This window comes from Candoia aspera, chromosome 1 (genome assembly GCF_035149785.1).
Source record: "Candoia aspera isolate rCanAsp1 chromosome 1, rCanAsp1.hap2, whole genome shotgun sequence".
Taxonomy (NCBI): domain Eukaryota; kingdom Metazoa; phylum Chordata; class Lepidosauria; order Squamata; family Boidae; genus Candoia; species Candoia aspera.
The window spans coordinates 58,622,773-58,643,632 of record NC_086153.1 but is presented as its reverse complement, the minus strand read 5'-3'; positions in this window follow the sequence as shown (position 1 = coordinate 58,643,632).

Below are 20,860 nucleotides of genomic sequence, written 5' to 3'. Positions count from 1 at the left end.
AAAGATTTTCTTTGAGAGTCCAACAGTCTGGAAGAACAAGCATGTTAGGTTAAAGTGAGGAAGAGCATTTCCTATTTCTTAGCATCATCTCTGTCACAGCTGCTTGTACTTATTAACCAGGCCTGGCATGTGGCAAGGAGAAGGACCATCCTTCCAAATCTTTGCAAGCTGTAAAAAGAATTATCATTTTTATCTTAAATTCATTTCTCCAAGCTAGTTTCAGAAATGACCCTAATGTTGGACCAATAAGACATGGTTTTCTTTCCAGCCCAAGAAAAGCCAAATGCTATCTGAACAAGAAAACTACTAACAACTTCCTGGCAACTTCTCCAGGTCCACTGGATTGGATGTTGCTTCTTGTGAGAATAAGTGACAATACACATTAATCATTGCAAGGGACATTAGCATAGCAACCCTGCTCAGAATTGAATCCACCAAATACATTTGCCTTGAGTGCAGACCTCTGTCAATAAGCAAGTGCAGATCAAAGCAGGGAATGCTGCATTTCCCTTGGGAGTTGCTCTACATTTATTTTTGCTTGTAGGGAAGATCAAAGACATGTCTCCTTCAAAATCCATTTTCATCACGCATTTTAATTGGCAGGCAGACTTAGCACTGCAAGTTATGCCCTTTGTGATGTCTCCCTCCTGGCCAGCAATTACAACCACATTCTTATTGTTGCCAAAGTCCATGTAATCACCAGCTGTTGAACTTAAGTTAAGGAGTCCTTACATTAATTTGGGGAGGGAGTGGATCTTGCTCTACACCTCAGGCAGCATAGTACTTTTCTAATGGTTGAAAGGATGTCACATGAAGAAAGGGATCCCACAGTGTAGAACAAAGAATAATGGGGCTCTCTGCATGGGGATCTACATGGGGCTGCCCTTGAAGCATGTCCAGAAGCTTCAACTGGTGCAAAATGTGTGCCCAACTGGCACAGGCAGTTATGTGTGCCACAGAAGGACACACACTATGCCTCTGTTCTGTGAGCTGCATTGGACGCCAGTTTGCTTCCAGGTCCAATTCAAGGTGCTGTTTTTGACCTTTACAGCCCCACATGGCATGCGGACAGGTTATCTGAGGGACTGCCTCTCCCCAATTTTATTAACCCATCCCATCAGGCCTGGCAGGAGAGGCATGTTGCAGGTCCCATTCACTAAGTACTTCCATCTGACAAGACCTAGAAGAGAAGCCTTTTCTGCCATGGCACCCGCCCTCTGGAACATCATCCCCTCTGTGATGAGATTAGCCTCAATCCTAGTGACCTTCCAGAAATCTCTCAAAACATGTTTTTTTCAGCAGGCCTAGGGATCCCTTGGTAACAGGGAGCCCACAAGTTGGTTGTATTATGTGTAAGAGTCTGACACATTTTCCCATCACCTTGTTTGTATTTATTTGTTTTAAAAAGTATGTTTTAATTGTTGGTTCTATTGTAAGCCACCCAGAGTCACTTTGTGTGAGATGGGTGGCCATATAAATTTGATAAATAAATAAATGCAGTAATGGATTGAAGTAACAGAATGACATACCTCAGTTGAATATTATAAAAAGTTTCTTAACTGTAACAGCAGTTTGATAGTTGAACTACCAAGTGAAGAAGTGGGATCCTTTTCACTGGATGTGTTCAAGTAGAAGCTGGAGAAACATCTGTCAGGATGCTTTAATGAAGATTCCTGCATTGAAAGGGATTGGATTTGATGGCCTAAAAGGCTCCTTCTATCATATGATTCTAAATTAATTTGTGTAATGATGTAGGACTCTTGCATTGTTAAACAGCAATGCTTGAATTACAAAGAGCTGCTTATTATTTTCCATCTTATAATGTAAGGACATGACTTGCTTTCATACTACCCATATTTATAAATTATTTTATAATCTAAATAATAACCCATTAATGTTGTTTCCAAAGCTTGTGATCCGACTATGGAGATGAAAACTAAAGAAGGACAATTCTGCATTAAGCTATCACTGCTCACAACTGACATTTGGTTTGGAGCTTTGGAAATCAGCATATAATGTTTATCCATATCTTCATCAGAATGGCTGGTGGTGTCATCACATAATGATTTGTAGTGGATATCTACCCAAAGGGAAACCCCATTAAGTTCCAGGGAATCAACTGCCAGGTAAGAATATACAGCAACCTTATTGGCCATGATATTGGGAACTGTAACCTCCAAACAATTAAAAAGCACCAGGCTGGAAAAGATTGTTGTACAGGATCATAGACATAATTTTATGCTATGACATTAAAGACAAACCAGTACTAACAGCTTTAAACTATTAAAATGATGTTGTGATGCTCATATGTAAAATTTGTACCAGTGAGGTTGTGTCAGTGTTACAATAACAACAACAACACCAACAGCAACAACATCAACAATGATGGTCAATTAGATGCTATTGAGTCAAGCTCAACTCCTGGTGGCTTCATGGACAAATGCTCACCAATTCAGTCCGTCTCCATAATGTAGCTCCTCCAGTAGTATTCCTATAATTTCTTGGATCCTGTCCATCCATATTGCCTCCCCACTTTTTCTAACTTCCTTCAACTTTGCCAGTCATATTAACTTCTTCCCTAGTTTATCACCTCGCTTGCATCATATGTTCAAATATGTGGATTTCCATTTGTTAATCATCACCTATAAAGAACAGTTTCTTTGGTCTAAGATTGATTGATTGGTTCTTCCAGAGGTCTACAGTATACTTAGTAACCATCTCAAAATCCATAATCCAAAGACATCTATCTTCTTTTTCTCACTCTTTTTCAATGTCCAGCTGTGTATGGACACTTCCATAGCCATACATTGTCACTGGAAAAACCACTGCTTAAACTATTCTGCTTTATTGTCACAGAAATACTCTTATCCTTCATGATTTTGTCTAAGGTTGTCATTGCCTTCCTCCCTAGAATTAATCATCTTTTTCTTTCTTTAGCACAATATCCAACTTTATTCTTGAGCCAAGAAAACTGTCTACCACCTTCACAGAGCTATAAGTTCATTAAGCACGCTGTGATATTACTTTTGACTTCTTAATAATTAACAATCACCCATGTTTTCACATTCCATTTTTACTTTCATAAGAAGCTCTTCTATGTCTTTATTTTCAATGAACAAAGTAATATCATCTGCAGCTCTCAAATGTTTAGTGGTGTGGCTTCCAACATAGATTCCAACTGCCTTCTGAACTTGCTATTCAGTTATGTTAACTAGATATAGGTACAAAGTGCATCCTTGTCTAATTTTCTTTCTTATTCAGAAACCACTCTGTTTCCCCATGCTCAGTTCTTACAATAGCTACTTGTTCATTGTTAAAGTTCCTCAAAAGAATAATCAGGTGCTCTGACATAGCCATTATTCCTAGTAAATTCCACATTCTGGCATAATCAAATATTTGTTGACACAGATCAGTTAGCATTTTGCCTGCCTCATCTCTTGTAGCTTTAAACGGTTTAGTAGGTATTTCATCTATGCCTGGTGCTTTCCTATTTGACAGCTGGTTTATTGCCTGTCATATCTCACTTTCTTATAAAGTTAGTTCCTGAGCATATTCTCATTCTGTAAAAGTTTCTGCCATTCTATAATCTCATTTTAAAGGGCTTCAGTATAGACTTTCAATCTGCCTTTAATTTCATTTGCTTCTATAAAATTTCTTTCCATGATTTGTTGTTGTTTATTCATTCAGTTGCTTCCAACTCTTCATGACTTAATGGGCCAGCCCATGCCAGAGCTTCCTGTTGGTCATCAACACCCCCAGCCCCCCCAGGGATGAGTCCGTCACCTCTAGAATATCAACTATCCATCTTGCCCCTGGTCGGCCCCTCTTCCTTTTGCCTTCCACTCTCCCTAGCATCATCATCTTCCATGATTACTTTTGTGTATTCCTACTTCTTCTGTAACGTTCCTGTGATTTCTCTGGTTATAAAAATATATCATATTCTTTTCTTGTTATTTTCCTCTAAACATTAACATTCTTGATTATCTTTCCTTGTCCTCTCATGCTTGATGTTGAACACCTATGTTTAGTCATTGTACATTTTTCTTGTGGCCCAAGGCTTTCATTCTTTAGCTATTATGTTAGCTTGATTTGAAAGCCACTTGAATCTTTTCCTCTGAAATTTGGGATATATATCTCCCCCCCATGTATATGCTTTCATGAAATTTCTTATCTCTTCCGGAAGCTCCTCAGGTTCTTTTTTGCATATATTTAGCATACTGAATCTTTTCTTTACCTTGATTTTATATTCTGACTGACTGTCCTTCACGTGAAATTTTGCTGACACCACCTACTCTCTTAACTTTTAACTTTAACTATTATATTTGACATCACTAATTCACAGTCATTTTCACAATTTGCATCTGGAGGTATCTGCCCAGGCAATTCAATCTTTCAGGGTTGATGTGCTCTGAGTTCCTTCGATTAAACAGTGTCATCTCTCAGGACCCTGGAAACACACCATTTCTTTAGCAGTGCCTGCCCTCTGGAGCAAGGTTCCCCCCAAGATCCTAATCCCCCTATTCTGCTGTTGTTCAGAAGAGTCACGAAGACCTGACTCTTCACTTAGGACCTTGGTGAGGGAAAGGGAGATCTCCTGCTTCATGCTATCTGGTCTATTGCACTTGCCATCTTTTATCTTTCATTGGTTTTATTGTAATTTCTTTGTTTCATTGTTGTGACCCTTCCAGAGTCATTGGGAATTGAATGGCATACATTATTATAATGTATGGTAACACATTATAATAATGACATCATTATTATTATTAGTAGTAGTGGTAGTAGTAGTAACCTACAGTTAGATTCACAGCTAAAACTGGTTAAAAATGTAATGATGTAAGTCCTAATCAAGGACATACGAATTATTAAAGTAGTGTCTAAGAATATAGGCAGTTCCAAGCAAGGTGGTTATTTTGTACTATTAGGATATTCAGGTCTGATAAACTGAAAATTTACAGTTATTGAGGGAGTCCTTTAGATATTGCTCCAAGGGCTCCAATCATGATTGGCATAACAGCAGATTTCTTTTTCCATAAGTATTTAACTTTGATCTGCAAGTTCTGGTATTTTGTAATTTTTCCCAATTGCTTTTCCTCAATCCTAGCATCACCAGGTACAGCAACATCAATGAATCAGACTTCCCTCTCTTCAATGACTGTTATATCAGGCATGATTGGATCTTAAAGTCCCATAAGATCTTAACCTGCTCTTTTTCCAAAACCTTCTCAATTTGATGATCCCAGTAGTTTTTGCTACATTTAAATCCAACTGCTGGCAAAGTTTCCAATGAATAATTTTGGCAACTCAGTCATGATGCTGCTTGGAGCCAGTTTGTGAAATTTTGCTGCAGTCACTGATCAAATGGTCAGTTGTTCATCCTTTTAGCTACAAAGGTGACATTTGCTGTTGTTTGTTTCATGCTGAATTTCACTTTCATGCAATTAGTTGGCAAAGCTTGTTCTTGAGCCACTAAAATAAAATTATTTTTAAAATAAAATCATTATCATTATCATTATCGTCATCATCATCATCATCATCTTATTATTATATTAATATTAGCCACTTTGGCTGAGTGGATTGAACTTCTCCACCTTCTGTTTTGTATTACATAGTGGATTTGATCCATTGATACTCAGATGTAAAGTCTGTATTTGTATTATTCAAAGCAGGTTGGAAATGAACACAGAATTCTCTTTGCAAGACTCTATTATTGTTCTGAACCACCTGTGAAGGGTAAAAGTTGGTACTGTTATCCACTGATTGTGTTCCATTCTGAGCAGATTGTTTCCATCAGTACTAATGAGGGAAGTCAGCATTTTGAGTCCTTGGACACTTCTGTATGGGATACCATAGCATTCTGCTCTTTCTCCCATACTATTCAACATTTGTACACAAAACCATTGTGGGAGGTTATCCATTTGCTCAGAGCCTAGGGAATTTATAGGCCACTCCACTTAACTGACTTTGAGCAGCTGGGTGGGGGTGAGGAATAGTATGGTGATGACACCTAGCTATATGTCTTCATCCAGGGCCATGTAAGCGATACAGTGGATATCTTTACTAGATTGTTGGAGGCAGTGAGGCACTGAGGCACTGAATAAGACATGTTGACTGAAGCCCAGCAAGATGGAGTTGCTGTTCCAGGTTCACTTGCTCTGGATCGAGCTTTGTTCCCCTTGAAGAAGCAGTTCTACAACCTGGGAATTCTCCTGGATTCACAGTTCCAACTGATTAGCGGAGAGAGTCTGTAGGCAGGGGACCCTTTGACCAGCTTCAGCTAAACCTTCTTCAAGTGGTACTAAATTCCCCAGCTCATGTGTAGTACAACACTGATATTTTGGGCACTATATTGGCTGCTAATATTTCCAAGTACAATTTGAGATGCTCATAATGATTTCAAAGTCATATCTGTGTATCTTGCAAAACAAGGAGCTGCTCTTTCAGTTCTAGCACTATCAGTGACCAGATGTCCTTGTGACTTTGATCTGACCATATCATTATTTCTAGATCTTCTCATGAAAGTCTTATGTTCTTCCCCTGTAATGAGAAGAGTGCCTTTTTATCTGGGAGTCTTATAATCTGACACCTAAACATGTATGTTTCAGCCCTGTCCATACAGTTCTCCTGACAGCTATAGAGTAATGGGATGCTATTGCCTTCTTCTGGCTTTGATTTTGGAGTTCCTTCTCTTAGGGGAGTTGGTGTCTCTCACTTCTGCAGAGCCTCACTTAACCTCACCCCCACAGTGATTAACCTCAACTTCCCTCGTCCCCTTTCAACTTTATCACTAGGAGCTCCTTCTTCTACGGGGATTGCTTTAAGTGATTGAGCCCTCCTATCACATCAAGGTGATCATCTGTGGGGTTGGAATTAAGGTTAGGCTTCATAATGTACCCAGCTTTTCTGTGTTGTTTGCATAAATCCATATAGTAAATTTTAGATACCCCAAAAAAAGAAAAACCTAGTTAGAGGAAGGATGTTTTGGAATTCATTTTTAAGGATTCTTTATGAAATGACCTACATCAGTATGTGTATGAGATTTTCACATTTCTCCAGATGTTAAAGCAGAATTTGAATTATCAAACAATATACATGTATATTTGAATTTTGAGAAATCTCCCACCACCATGGAAGAAAACATAGAAACAAAGATTTGTGCAGCACTAAATTAGGAAGCAAGTGACATAGGCAGCATTTGAAAAGTCCATACCTTATGTGGAGTGCAGTATCATGATTTAAATGTATATTACTTAATAATAGGAAATAAAATTACATTAATAAGCCAGTGAAACATTTTGGATTAACCTCCCTACTCATTTCCCTCCATTGCCCATCAGGTTGAAATGAATGCCAGGATCTGATGCCAGAAAATTTTCCAACAGCAACAACAATACAGTAAAAGTTATTTTAGGAAGAGGATATTATGATCCGAGATATCTCTCTTTTCCCGAATTGGTGCTTTCCATATAAAAAATTACATACACAGGAAATTATTAGCAGATCACTATCTGCCCATGTTAATAATCAGCATTCTGAATAAGTGTCAACCCAGTGCATGTATTTCCTAGTGGGCAACATTAAATTGTCTTGCAAGGTACTTTCCATACTATAGATCCTAGCTTGTATAGGACACCACAAGGATGCTTGGGTAAAACTGGCCTTGGCTGTACTTTAGCATACCGGCCAAAGTATTACCAGAACTTTCTGGTACTTTCTGTACCACTAGCAGAAAATGATGCATGTGGCATGGATATGACTAAGGCTGGTAACTTAGTCCATATGTTCTTTATCTTACTATAAATGTCAGGGTTTAGAATTCCAATATATATAAGGGGTTTTGTAGTTGTTGATTTAGCATGCTGTAATGGCAGTTAGGCAGTTAGAATTGTTGAGACGGCCTGCATAGCCAGGGTCAGCCTGACTGGTGTTATCAGCACTTGTTAGCAAAGAGTTTGCAGTTGGGAGTTAGATGAGTTTTGGAGTGAACCTAGAGTTTAAGGAGGGGCTGGTACAGAGGGGGATTTTTTGTAACAGCAATTGCGTGGGCTTTCTTCAGTCTGATCTTTGCCTTGGACTGATCACCTGTATAAATAAAGAACTCTTCCATGTCCTTTGATGGCTTGTGATTTGAGAGACTCTGAATTAATAACTGAGGACCAAGACCATCACAATAAAGCATTGTTTGAACCCTTAATGGACCAAAGCCATGATAGGTGGTATAAGTGAGTTATCTATGGAACCACCTGATAATGACCAAAGCATATGGTGGTCTCAGAGACCCAGTGGGGTGTAGCAGTGAAGATGTTGGACTAGGAGCAGAATGACCAGGTTCTAGTCCTGCTCAGCCATGGAATTTCACTGGGTGACTTTGGGACAGTCACTTTCTCTCAGGAAGACTTGCTTCACAGGGCTGTTGTTGTAGAGAAAATGGGAGGCAGGAGTTCTGTGTATGCACTTTGAACTCTTGTACATATAAAGTAATCAAACAAATAAACAAACAAGGAAGGCTGTGACTTGGATGTGGGAAGAAGAAATAGTAAAGAACATTTGTTAATATAAGAAATGAAAGAAAAATAGGTTTTGTAACTATGAAGCTGAGAGAAATGAGAAAATTTTAATAGATCTGGATAATGGTGGTCTGTTATTGTGTGGTGGAGTTGATCAATACATTCAGGGAAGTGAAAGTGTAGGTTTTATTTTAAATGAAGGGGCTAAAATATATGCCACTAAGTATGAATTGATATCACCTAGGTTGTTGTGGGTGCATTTGAAAGCAAGAACCTATAGGTTGGTGGGAGTTGCCTGTTACTCTCCAATGAATAGTGAAACTGGAAGAACTAGGGATGAAATTTAGGGGGGGGGGGGAAATGTGCAACTTTCTGAATGAATGCAAAATGGGAAATATTATTCTGTTAGCTGACAAGAATGAATTGGTGGAAGTGAGATGAGGGAGAACAGAAAGATGATTGGACTGTTTGTAAATCCAAGGACAAATGAAAATGCCAACTATCTAACTGCTTGGGAATATCTGCTTGGGAATGAGCCTGCTTTCAATATATGGCTTAAGCATAACTCTATTCATGTGTAAACATGGACAGTGAATGAATAGAAAAGCATGATTGATTGTTTACAAAGAAAGATTGCAAGTCTGTGGGACTGACCTTTTTTTTTTTTTTTTCATAGTATCAAGAGTAGATCTTGGAGGAAAATGACATGGAAGAGAAAGAAAAAAATGATAAGGGTAGAATGAAAGTAGAATGACTGCAGGAATAGTAAATTAGTTCTGTAAAAAAAGAATTAGAAAATAAATTAATTTACCAACTGAATGAATGTAAAGAAAGTGGACGTGGAGGCTGTTTTAGAAAAAGGGGAAAGAATTTGTCACAGAGTGCCATAAAAGTGTGTGAAGTTATGCTAATAGTAACATTTTGCCAAATCAGTTGGGCTTGACATAGAGCCAATTAGAGATTACTAGCAACTGATCTCTGAAAAGGCTCATGCCCAGTACAGATATCAAGAATCTTTCCTTTATTTAACCACAGATCTGTTGTGCTGCAAGTAGTGTAAATCAAGTAGTTTTACTAGTTAACTTTATTTAAAGGCATGTCATGTTGAACACTGCCCAGTTATTGACTTTTCATAATCAAATGACTAATTTGAGAAGAAGGATTCTGCCTCTCAAAAGACTTCGAGGCTAACAAGTAATAAATTATCACTGGAATGTTCATAATCCATAAAACATCCTGTTCTTAATGGATTATGGTTTCATGCCAGTCAACTGCTGGTCTTTTGACATGCAGGGGCCTTTGACTGCCTTCTTTCTGAATATCAGAAATCAACTATCTTGTAAACTCTGTCCTCACAACATTACATTTGTGCAAAATGAAAACACCAGCCAAGACAAAAATCATGGAATGTAATATTGATGATGAACATATTGATATCAATAGACCATTCAACTAGCAATCTTATGAGGTTCTCCTTCTATCAATCAAAGAGATTTGAGTGAAATGAAGTAAGGCACTCCAAACACAGAGAATTCACGGCCTCAAGACTTGATTCATTCTCTTGATTTTTCATCTATTAGCCTACACTGCTAGGAATTCAGGTATGGAAGGAGTTGGAAAGAATGCTTTATTTATTACTAATTAATTTATCACAGTATAATATATCACAGGGTTGTATACTCTCACCCTCAACTTGTACATAGAACACATCATGCTACGTGCTGGGCTTGAGGAATCCAAGGCTGGAGTTAAAATCGCTGGAAGAAACATTAACAATCTCAGATATGCAGATGATACCACTTTGATGGCTGAAAGCAAAGAGGAACTGAGGAGCCTTATGATGGAGGTGAAAGAAGAAAGTGCAAACGCTGGCTTGCAGCTGAACCTCAAAAAAACCAAGATTATGGCAACCAGCCTGATTGATAACTGGCAAATAGAGGGAGAAAATGTAGAAGCAGTGAAAGACTTTGTATTTCTAGGTGCGAAGATTACTGCAGATGCTGACTGCAGTCAGGAAATCAGAAGACGCTTAATCCTTGGGAGAAGAGCAATGACAAATCTCAGTAAAATAGTTAAGAGCAGAGAGATCACACTGACAACAAAGGTCCGCATAGTTAAAGCAATGGTGATTCAAGGGAATGATATTAAAGGCAAAACTGAAATACTTTGGCCACATAATGAGAAGACAGGACACCCTGGAGAAGATGCTGATGCTAGGGAGAGTGGAGGGCAAAAGGAAGAGGGGCCGACCAAGGGCAAGATGGATGGATGATATTCTAGAGGTGATGGACTTGTCCCTGGGGGAGCTGGGGGTGTTGATGACCGACAGGAAGCTCTGGTGTGGGCTGGTCCATGAAGTCACGAAGAGTCAGAAGTGACTGAACGAATAAACAACAACAATTTATCACAGTAATTTGTATGCTGCCTACTCATCAGACTCTAAGTGGTTTGCAACATTCAAATAACATATAACATATGTAAACTAAACTATCTCAGTTGCTGTCCCCCAGTTATAAATCTTTCTTTCCAAAATCTCTGAAATAGAAAATGGTTTTACCATTTTCCTAATAAGAGGAGGATGGGACTCATCTAAGCTCAGGGGACAAGCTGTTCAATCAGGAGGAGGATGCTGTTGAGAAGGTCATTTTCTGCACCCCCACTCCTTTTATCTCTCAAGAACTTTGTCCTCTGTGTCCTCTCCCAGCTAGCCATGTAGGGTGAGCAGATTCTACTTAGAGAAGGCATTCACAAAAGTAACAAGAGCCAAGCTGTTTTTCTGGGGAGAAGGGGAAGAAGGGAAGGATAATAAGTTATGAGGTGGATATTGCTTTCTTCCTAAATTAAAAGCAGTTGGAATATAATAAATGATCTAAAGAGGTGATAATGTAGAATCCAGCCAATTAGAGTCTATCACTTAGTTAAAGAGGCCATTTAGGCCCTTGAGTTCATCCCCATTTTCAGTGCAAGGCTCCAAATGAAAAACAGCCACACCACAGGTTTCTCTTTAGCCTCTGTTTCAGCACATCCAGCAAAGAAGAGCCCACCTCCTTAGGCAATTGGTTTCATTGCCACACTGCTTTTACTATTAGGAAATGTTCCTCACATTCCCCCAATCCCCGAAACTGTATCTTAAATTAATTATCCATTCCCTGCACCCTGAAATTTTATAAATACATAATGGTCTTTGTCTGTGTGACATCCCTCAGAGTGTTATCATATCCCACCTCAGTTTCAGTGTTTAAAGGCTAAGCACACACACCTCTCTCAAACTTTCCTCACAGGGCTTGTTTTCCAGTCTGCTGCTCAGCCTTGTTGCCATTCTTTGAATCTGTTCAAGTTTGTCTGAATCTTCCTTAAAATGGGGTGCCCAGAAGAAGGCATAATACTGGAGGGGAGATCAGACCAACACAGAATAGGGAAGAAGAATGATTACTTCCTGTGATTTGGAAACTAGACTTCTCTTGATGCCATCTAAAACTGTGTATGCCTTTTCTGAGCATCTCCCTTTGCAGCCCCATATTCACCATGCAATTATTGACAGCTCCAAGAATTTTTGGTGCTATTGCCAAGTCAAGTCTCCCTCATTCTATATCTGTGTATCTGATTTCTGTCTCCTGAGTGAAAAACCTCCTATCTGATAAATTTCTCTACACTGTTGTAATGGTATGTGGGAATGATCTTGGGAGACAGGAGGAAGAGCCACAGACTAGACAGCCATCATGCAAAAGATATCTTAGTCCACAGAGATGGAGGGGGCATGGGAAGTGTTTCTTCCTCCTGTCTCCCAAGATCATTCCCTCATACCATTACAACTATCAAACTTGCTTTGACACAATTTTATATCATCTGCAATTTTTTAAAGATTTTTTATCCCACCTTTATTATTTCTATAAAAAACTCAAGGCAGGGAACATACCTAATACTCTTTTCTCCTCCTATTTTTCCCCACAACAACAACCCTGTGAGATGAGTTGAGATGAGAGGGAGTGACTGACCCAAAATCACCCAACTGGCTTTCATTCCTAAGGCAGGACTAGAACTCTCATTCTCTTGGTTTCTAGCCTGATGCCTTACTCACTAGACCAGACTGGCTGCATTTTATCATCCTGATGAAACAACAACAACAATAACACTAATATGAGACCACCATCAAATCTAGCAGTTCTGCAGCTCAATACTGCCACTAGTTTAATGAGGAACAAGTAATGAGCACTCTTGAATATAGTGTTCAGCCTGGCTAGTGGATACACCTAATAGTCAGGCTATGCAGCTGATAGTTAGCTTCATCCCCATGGGTTATGATGGTCTATGACCATAATAAAGATTTGATGATGATGATGATGATGATGATGATGATGATGATGATGATCACCATGGGGAATTTTGTTAAATGGAAATGTGCTGAAGCAGAGGCTGGATAAGATTTAGCTTTTTTTCTTTTTTCACAATTGTGATTATAGCACTGAGCCAGGGTTTCAGTGAATTTGGTAAAAAGGGTCCCTTGGTGCTCTCTGAGCTTGGTTGCTTGCTTGCAGACATTTCATTACCGAGCTAGGTAACATCATCAGTGTGAGTGAGTGTGGGGTTTGCTCCTTGTTTATATGCCGTAGTTTGCCCTGCCACTTTTGGCAGGGCTGTGGCTTTCTCCTTGATTAGGCAATTGTTTTCTGATTGATTATTTGTCTGGGGTTAATCTCTGCTTATCTGGGTGTTAAGGCTGGAGGAGATGTGTTCTGGTCTTTTTGGTTCCTTTTTAGCTTTTATATTGTCTCTTTAGAAAGGTGTGTAAATGTGGCTTATCTGTATGTGTCTGTTGGTGGCTGGTTTGTCTGAATGCCAAGCTTCCAGGAATTCCCTAGAGTCTTTGGATTTGGCTTGGTCTAAGAAGATCATCCAGAATGTTAATCTAATATTATTTTATTTTATTTTATTTTATTTTATTTTATTTTATTTTATTTTATTTTATTTTATTTTATTTTATTTTATTATTTTATTTTATTTTATTTATCAAATTAGGCACCACACATCTCCCCAAAAAGACTAAGATTCTACTGAAATTGGAACTTTCTTTTTTTGGCTGGGACTAAGGACAGACTATTAGAAAAGAGCCATGAAATATTATTTTATATATATGGTTATCACTGCAAGACTACTATGTGCACAAAAATATATACTACCCATATAGACTACTGTGATGTGCTCTACATGGGGCTACCCTTGAAGAATATCTGGAAGCTACAACTGGTCCAGAATGCAGCTGAGGGGGCAATTTTAGGTGCCCCAAGGTCGGCACATGTAACACCTTTGCTACATGAGCTGCACTGGCTCCCAGTTTGCTTCTGGGTCCAATTCAAGGTGTTGGTTATCACCTTTAAAGCCCCACATGGCATATGGCTGGGTAACCTGAGGGACTGTCTCATCCCCATTACATCGACCCGTCCCACCCGGTTATGCAGAGTGGGCGTGTTACGGACCCCATCTGTAAGAGAATTCCATCTAGCAGGGTCCAGGAAATGGGCCTTCTCTGCAATAGCTTCTACGCTCTGGAAAATTCTTCCCCCAGAGGTGAGACAGGCCCCCTCACTCCTGGACTTTTGTAAAAAATTAAAAACCTCATTCTGCTGCCATGCCTGGAGCAGGAAGGGGAATAGTCTTTCTTGGGGATGGCTAGCACCCTAGAATAGCCCTTTATACTTTAGCCATCTGGATTTTACTACATTTTATATTTTTATTGTTTATTTATATTTATATTTATTCTATTTATAATGGCATTGAATTTGAAACTTCGTTTTTGTTGTAAACTGCCCAGAGTCCCCCCTTTGGGGGGAGATGGGCAGTGGTAAAATTTGATTGATTGATAAATAAATAAATAAATAAATAAATAAATAAATAGACTCTGAAATACCCACAACTGAGGAATGGTTGGTGAAGATGACAGAACTAGCAGAGATAGCAAAATTAACTTGTTTCCTTAGAGAAAGATCAATGATTACATTTATTAGTGACCGAAAACCCCTTATGGACTTTTTGCTGAAAAAAGAAAAAAACAAACTGGTAATTTATGGATATGATGATTAGAAAGGGTAGATTATAGGAAGCAGAAAATTATGATGTAAGCTCAGAGATAGAGGGTAGCATATAAATGTACTTATAATTGCTGTTTAGTAGATCAGAAGCTCTTTCTTTTTTTTTTCTTTTTTTTCCACTTTCTTATTACTTTGCCCTATTCTTCTTCTCTTCTATTCCAAATTTGTATTGTTTTTATTCCTTTGAAAACTTCTTTAATAAAAATTGTATATATATAAAAGGAAGACCATTCAGAGTGATACCTGTGGGGTTAACCAAAAGGTGTGGGGTTGGCCAGAAGGTAAATGATTTATTTGTTTCTTTAATTTTTATCCCTTCTTTATTATTTTTATAAATAACTCAAGGCGGCAAACTCCTTCCTCTTCTTTTTTTCCCAACAACAGCAACCCTGTGAGGTGAGTTGGGCTCAGAGAGAATGACTGGCCCAAGGTCACCCAGCTGGCTTTCATGCCTAAGGCGGGACTTGCACTCACAGACTCCTGGTTTCTAGCCTGTTGCCTTAACCACTAGGCCAAACTGATGTGCTACCACGGGGGAAGGTATGTACTGAAGGGAACAGGAGGTGGGGGTGAATAAACATGTATCTACCTTACCCTTCATGGGACGCGGTGGCGCTGCGGGTTAAACCGCTGAGCTGCCGATCGGAAGGTCGGTGGTTCGAAACCGCGTGGTGGGGTGAGCTCCCGTTGCTAGTCCCAGCTCCTGCTCACCTAGCAGTTCGAAAACATGCCAATGTGAGTAGATCAATAGGTACCGCTTCGGCGGGAAGGTAACGGCGTTCCGTGTCGTCATGCTGGCCACATGACCCAGAAGTGTCTACGGACAACGCCGGCTCTAAGGCTTAGAAATGGAGATGAGCACCGCCCCCTAGAGTCGGATTCGACTGGACTTTACGTCAAGGGAAACCTTTACCTTTACCTACCTTACCCTTCAGGAGGTCCTCTTGCCCCTATTATAGCTTTGTTGGTCATGACTCCACACTGAGATCTGAGAGTTCAAATTTGAAAAAAAGGTAAGCACAATATTCAATTCTTGTGAATACCTTCAATAGTCTCTGTTGTCATATTGATATATTTTGCTCAGCACTTAATTTTCAGACATCTTACCTATCAGTTCAACTCATATGTTTCAGTTTAACAACCCAAAATAGTTTTAATTGTATGAACTCTATATGTGAATGTTATCACTTTTGGAAATAAAATATGTATGCCCCAGCAGTTGGAATCAGAGCTCATTCTGAAACAATCACCAGTTGAAAGTGATAACAGTTTATGAAAATTATGCTTTTCATGTTTAAATTTGAAGGTGTGAAGCCTGACTAAACTTCTGGCAGAATCCTCAGGGAATTCTGAGATCTGGATTTTATTTCTAAGAAATCATTTCCCAGGTTTCCATATCCTCAGAGGAGGATAACCAGATTGCTATCATACATGTATCCCACTTCATCCATTCCAAATAGCTAGTTCCCTTCATTTCCATACTGTCATTTGGTGGAGAGTCTGGAACATTCTATTCAAAATAATAGCTGGTGGTTGGATCTCCCAGGATATAGGGTTACCTGCTCCTTTTATGGGCTAAGCTGGTGTTTTTCAAACTTGGCAACCCTAAGATGTGTGCGCTTCAATTCCCAGCTGGCTGGGGAATTCTGGGAGTTGAAGTCCACAGATCTTAAAATTGCCAAGTTTGAAAAACCCTGGGCTAAGGCATTCTAAACTCTGCTTTTTACAAAAGAGTAAAGGGCTGCCCTTCCTCTTCTCAGGAAGTGTTTTAGTAAGGGGAGGAACCAAACTCACTATTACCACATTAGAGAAGCTTGATCACAAGAGGGAGATATGAACAGAAGGCTTATCTTGCATTATATATGTGTATTTACTCTATGAATCTTATGGAATAATCTTTTCCCTGAGATTTGGGTTAGGCCTACACTAACCTCATCTAGAAAGGCTTTGAAAGCAGAGCATGATGTCTGGAGATTAGGGGACATGTGATTGTCCACCACCATGTTGTTATTTTTATTTTTATTGTTATTTTGTTATTTTGTTATTTTGTTATTTTGTTATTTTATTTTGTTATTGTTTTAATGTATTGCTTTTATGTTACAACCTGCAGAGAGTTGGGTGAAGCTTGCAGTATGTAAAATAGATAAATAAAATGTTGAATGAAAGTAGAATGAAAAAGATGGTGTGGTGTAGTTCTTTTGTGTGATATGTTTTTTCTGAATCATTGTAGTGGATTCCGGTGCTGCCGCTAGTTCCCAGGGAAAGAACGCATTCCAGACTGATAAGAGGCTTCACAGCCTGGACTCTGTTGCTGGGAAGGTTAAGAGGTTCTGAGTTATTTTCCCTTAGGTTAGTTGAGTAGCCTTAGTCTGGCAAGATTCTGTCTGCAAGGTGAGAACAATAAAGAACTAGAGTTGGAAATAATTGGCTCAGCATGGTTCTTGGCCTGATTTCCCTGACAATCATTCAATATTCAGGCCACAATGAAAATTGGCAAAACAGATGTGAGAACTGTCCTTAAACACTCCACAGGCCCTCACTGACATTCAGAGGAACTGACCAAGAGTCCTTTCCAACTGCCTTGTCTTCATTTGTTCCAGTTTACCTGTGGTTTCAGTTCCATGGCCTTGTTTTCTTTGCCCAAAGGAGCAGGAAGCAGACAGTTCTCATCAGCTTAGCCGTTGAGTCATATGAAAGATACCTCTTGTATGATGGTTTTTCAAAGCCAAGATAAGAATAGCCAGTTTATTTAATTTATTTATTTATTAATCAAATTTGTCACCACCCATCTCCTCTCACTAGAGGGACTCTGGGCAGTTTACAACAAAATACTCAACAAAACAATAAATATATAAAATTCCTTATAAAATTATATATCATTAATAATATAAATAAAAGTAAAGTCCAGATGGCTGAGTCTTATTCAGTCTTTATGTGGGAGGACACTAGCCAACCCTAAGAATGACTCTTCCCTTCCCCGCCCCGGGCCAGGAGGCACAGCCAGGTCTTCACGTTTCTCCGAAAGGCCAGGAGTGATGGGGCTAGCCTCGCCTCCAGGGGCAAGATGTTCCAAAGGGTGGGTGCTATTGCAGAGAAGGCCCACCTCCTGGACCCCACCAGATGGAATTCTCTTACTGCCGGGGTCCTCAGCATGCTCTCTCTGCAGGATCGGGTGGGGCAGGTAGATGTAATGGGGAAGAGGCAGTCCCTCAGGTAACCTGGTCCCATGCCATGTAGGGCTTTAAAGGTGATAACCAACACCTAGAAGCAAACTGGTATCCAATGCAGCTCACGAAGCAAAGATGTTACATGTGCCGACCTCGGGGCACCTAAAATTGCCCACGCAGCTGCATTCTGGACCAGTTGTAGCTTCTGGATACTCTTCAAGGGTAGCCCCATGTAGAGCGTGTTGCAGTAGTCAATCTGGGAGATAACAAGGGCATGAGTGACTGTTCGAAGGGCCTCCTGATCCAGGAAGGGGCGTAACTGGTGCACAACACAAAGCTGCTCAAAGGCCACGGCCTTCAGGCCACGGCTGCCACCTGCTCTTCGAGCAGGAGCCATGAGTCCAAGAGGACCCCCAAGTTATGCACCGGGTTTGTCTGGGGCAGTGAAACCCCATCTAGGACCAAAGATGACAAAGTCCCGGATTTGGAAAGGCTGCTAACTCACAGCCAGTCCGTCTTACCAGGGCTCACCTGAAGCCTGTTGTTCCCCATCCAGGCCCCCACAGCCTTCAGGCACCTGGAGAGGGCAGTCACAGGATCACTTACTTCACGTAAGTGATGGAGATATACAAGTGATGGAGATATACAACTGAGTATCATCAGCATACTGATGATACCTCATCCCACGGTGATGGATAATCTCACCCAGTGGTTTCATGTAGATATTGAATAGGAGAGAGAACCAAACCCTGTGGCACCCCGCAATGGAGGGGTTGAGGGTTGGATCTCTCATCCCCTATCACCACTGATTGGGACTGGCCCTGGAGGAAGGAGATGAACCAGTGTAAGACCACGCTGTCCACCCCCAACTCCCCGAGCTGACCCAAAAGGATACCATGCTTGATGGTATTGAAAGCCTCTGAGAGATCAAGAGGAGCGAGGATGGATGCACTGCCTCCCTCCCACTCCCACAAGAGATCATAAGTGTGACCAATGCTGTTTCCGTCCCATAACAGGGTCTGAAACCTGACTGAAAGGGGTCCAGATAATCTGTTTCATCCAGGACCCTCCGGAGCTGCAATACTACCACTTTCTCAACCACTTTCCCCAAAAAGGGGAGGTGGGAGACTGGATGAAAATTGTCCAATACAGTAGGGTCCAGTGATGGCTTCTTGAGGAGGGGTTGTACCAACGCCTCCTTAAAGACAGATGGAAACAGCCCCTCTCTCAAGGATGTATCAACCATCTCCTGGACCCATCCACATGTCACCAGCCAGGAGGGACATGGGTCTAACTGACAAGTGGTGGTATTTACTGTCTGGAGGATCCTGTTCGAGCGATTTTATCCTGCAGATGCTCTGAAAACTCCTCTGCACGGCCCTGTGGGTGAGTCACTAGGCCCATCTTCCCCAAAAGGGATCGCATGATTTTAAACAGGGCCGTTGGGCGGCATTCTGCGGACACGATAAGTGCAGAGAAGTATTGATGCTTCACCACTCTTATCGCCACCAGGTAGGCCTTAATAGCGGCTCTAACCAGTGTTCAGTCGGATTTGGACTTTGACTTCCTCCAGCGGTGCTAAGACATTAAGAAATTCCAGCTTAAATAACTGTTGCTGATCAGACTGATGCACTGGCAAAAACAATACAAAGTTTTTTGTAGTCTTGGTCAGTTAAAAGAAAACTGGGCAAGCTGCCAAAACTAAGCATACATATCGCATGGAAATGTACTGAGTTGGCTTTTAAGAACATCCAGTGCTGTCAAAAGGTTAGATTGGGCACCATCATTTATGTTTTGATGCCATCCTGTGCAGTAATGGAAAGCCATAATAGGAAAGGAAACAGGTGGGTTTCAGCAGGAAGTTATAATTCTGAACAGTAAGAGCCCCAACTCTTGGAACTGATATGATGAAATGAAAAAACATTCTGATTGAATAAACAATGGCTGTCAATTTCTGTACAGTGGTCTATAAGCAAAACCTAGTGTGGCCATTATTATAATACTTTATCTACATTTAATTGTTCACTTTTTAAAGAATAATTAAGAATTAGGTCTCATGTTCTTATCTACTGATACAGATTAGATTGGACTAGACTAGGCCTTTATGCTAGAAATAATTCTGAAGCTTGTTTATATTCTCATAAACAAGGGATTAAATAAGATAGGGATGCTTTACTTTCGAACTCTCACCTTTCTTGAAAGACCCAAGAGGCATAAGCTTATTTCTTTGGAACCATTACATCAAGTAAGCTAGCTAAATATTGTGCATTGAGAACTTCTGTTCTAGGTCCTCTGTTTTGGGTCTGTGTAACAAAATCAAAGTGCCCCCCCACATATTTTTGTTGTTTTTTAGAACCATGGGAAATCTGGTTCCATTATTAAGGCCTCAATTTCTCAATTTCTGGTTGCAATGAAAGCAGGGCAATATCTCGAGGCATTAAAAACTTTTCTTGCCAATTTTCAAATATAACTTTCTCTGGAGATTTTAGATGGTCCATAGTTTTGCCAGTTTTCTTTCCTTTTTTTCTTTCCAGTTTAGGTTTTTATACCATATAGCATTTGCTGTGTCCTCGGTTCTGGTCTGGTCTGGTAACTGTTGTTAAATATATATTCCTGATTATTATTGCTTCAGGCCAGCTTACAGTACTCTCCTTTATTAAATGTTGTTCAGGCTGTATATCCCAAAATAAGAACCTAATTTACTGATTCCTGAAGTTGAATATTCCATGCATTGATTATATCTCTGTCTTCCATTCTCTCATGGTACTTCAGTATTTGTCCTGATTACCAGGAAACACACTGAGGCGAGGACTTGGTCTCTAATATTTATTAGTAGTACTTAACAAGAATCCTAACAAACTGAGAAAGCGTGGGAAAACCCAGCCATATAAACCCCAAAGGTTAAGGCGGTCCCGATCTGTGTCTCTTTGAATGGCTGAACAGTTCCTCAGTGCTACGCATGCGCTTGACAGTCTGGGTGAGAGCCCCCTGCTCGCCATCCTTACTCATGACAGTATTCTCAGGAAAAATTCCATTCAAGAATGGCTAAACTTTGACCTACCTTATTGCAGCACTGTTGCTGTGCTGTGTGCCTTAGTTTAGG